Source organism: Capricornis sumatraensis, chromosome 3 (assembly GCF_032405125.1).
Source record: "Capricornis sumatraensis isolate serow.1 chromosome 3, serow.2, whole genome shotgun sequence".
NCBI classification, from domain to species: domain Eukaryota; kingdom Metazoa; phylum Chordata; class Mammalia; order Artiodactyla; family Bovidae; genus Capricornis; species Capricornis sumatraensis.
In genome coordinates, this window is record NC_091071.1 from 34,938,997 (window position 1) to 34,941,516 (window position 2,520).

Below are 2,520 nucleotides of genomic sequence, written 5' to 3' on the forward strand. Positions count from 1 at the left end.
AGAAAGTTTAGATTAAGTTTATCTCCCGAGGCAATTTTATTAGATAGATTAAGTTTCTGTTCATCTCTCCAAAGACCGTAGTAATAACCAGTGTCATGACTTTCAAATCCTTTGGACTTCAGAGGGTAATCAAACATGGTTGCCTTTTTATCCCCCTCTTTCACTTCTTAGTATTCTACAATCCTGCTTCGTTCATCTGTCAAAGCAATAGTATTAAGGGGATCAATGTTGACAAGTGATAGTACAAATTATGTAATGTTGATGACATTTCGCTGTCTCCTTTTGATCCGCAATTCCCACCCTCAATCACTTCTTATTTAAGAAAAAGCATTGAAAGAGAAAGACAGCTACGGAAGCCATGGGCTCGAGTCCCGGCGCCCCAGGGGCAAAACGGGGTGAATATGAAGTGCACGGAATTAGACACGGGGCCTGGGAAGATGGCCTGACTGACAGAAGGGGAAATTGAGGTCATCTTCTTACAACACGCCTTTGGCAGCTGCCACTTGGGACCACGTCACAGCTTTTGGTCGTGCTGTAGTCCCATGAAATATTTGACATGTCTGGTCTGCAATGGTAGGGGGCTTTCTATTTCTAGAATATGCCCTTTGATTTTTCCTCCACTGGAAATTGATGGAGGATAACTTAAAAGGAAGAACTGAGCTGGTTTTGTTTAAAAGAAAAAAAAAAAGGAGACTAGGATAGTCTAGACACAAGAAGGGCTGTTTTTTTTCTGGGGTAGGGATGGGTATTAAGTTTTGAACTGGGTGATAAAAGATCAAATAAGAAGAAATAGGTTCAATTGCTCCTTGGCCTTTTGGCTAACATCAAGTGTAGTATCTGTTCTTATCAGTTTAATAACTGATATATCCTCTGTCTGAGACAATCCATTAAACGAAATGATACAAATGAACTTACTTACAAAACAGAAAAGAGACCCACAGACTTAGAGAAGGAACTTAGAGTTGCCAGGGGGGAAGGATGGGGGAAGGGATAGTTAGAGAGTTGGGTAATGACAGGTACACACTGTTGTATTTAAAATGGATAACCAGCAAGGACCTACTGTTTAGCACAGGGAACTCTCCTCAGTGTTATGTGGCAATCTGGATGGAAGCGGGGCTTAGAGGGGGATGGATACATGTATGTGTGTGTCTGCATCCCTTCACTGGTCATCTGAAGCTATCACAACACTGTTAATTGTCTATACTCCAATATAAAATAAAAGGTTTTAAAAAAGAAGAAATAGGTTCAAATATAGCAGAAGGAAGCTTCCCTGATGGCTCAGATGGCAAAGAATGTGCCTGTAATGCAGGAAACCCAGGTTCGATCCCTGGTTTGGGAAGACTCCCCTGGAGAAGGGCATGGAAACCTACTCCAGTATTCTTGCCTGGAGAATTCCATGGACAGAGGAGCCTATTGGGCTATATATAATCCATGGGGTCGCAAAGAATTGGACATGACTGAATGACTAACGCTTTCCAGTATTCTAGCCTGGGAAATCCCATGGACAGAGGAGTCTGGGGTGCTAAAGTCCATGGGGTCTCCAAAGAGTCAGACATTACCTGATGACTAAACAACAATAACAAATAGCAGAAGGGACTTTTTTTGGGAAGAGAGCAGCTTGCATCCTTATAATGTTGCCATCCACGTGGAGAAATCTCTGTTAAAATAATATGTCTGGGCTTCCTTCTCTTTCTCTCTCTCTATCCCCTTAAACACAGCTCAAGAAAAGGGCTCTTGACAAACATGGACTCCAGTTTAAGACAGACATGCCGCTTTCTACTTGTGACCTTAGAAGGTGGTTCAACTTCCATGAATCGCAATTTTTCTCATTTGCAAATAAAAACCACAACATCAGTTTTCCAGGGATGCTGTATCAGTTAGGAGAGTTCAGAAATCTTGAAGAAAACCTCTTTTGGTCAGATTGGGTGTGGGTTTCACCTGATTCCCATGGTCTGACACATATTGTGTGACTAATAAAAGATTTTATGATTCTTTCAGCCAAATAGAGTTTGCCTTCCTTCCAAAAGTCCTAGAGCAATGGGCAAATGGGATGAGGATGGATAGTCTTAACATGATTTATTGCCTGATATTTCCAGTTGCTGCTGTTTAGTCGCCCAGTTGTGTGCAACTCTTTGCAATCCCATGGACTGCAGCACACCAGGCCCTCTGTCCCTCACTATCTCCTGGAGTTGGCCCAAGCTCAAGTCCATTGCATTGGTGATGCCATTCAGCCATCTCATCCTCCAACACCCTGTTTTACAGTTCAGTTCAGTTGCTCAATCATGTCTGACTCTTTGTGACCCCTCAGGCTTCACTGTCCATCAACAACTCCCAGAGCCTACTCAGACTCATGCTCATCACATTGGTGATGTCATCCAACCATCTCATCCTCCATCATTCCCTTCTCCTCCCATCTTCAATCTTCCCCAGCATCAGGGTCTTTTCAAATGAAACAGTTCTTCGCATGAGGTGGCCAAAGTGTTGGAGTTTCAGCATCAGCATCAATTCTTCTAATGAATA

At 42.7% G+C, this 2,520-nt stretch overlaps 1 pseudogene; it reads left to right on the plus strand.

Annotated features, from left to right (window-relative positions):
* The first annotated feature begins 798 nt into the window (after nucleotides 1-798).
* On the plus strand, nucleotides 799-915 carry LOC138077334 (U2 spliceosomal RNA; annotated as a pseudogene).
* Nucleotides 916-2,520: the final 1,605 nt, after the last annotated feature.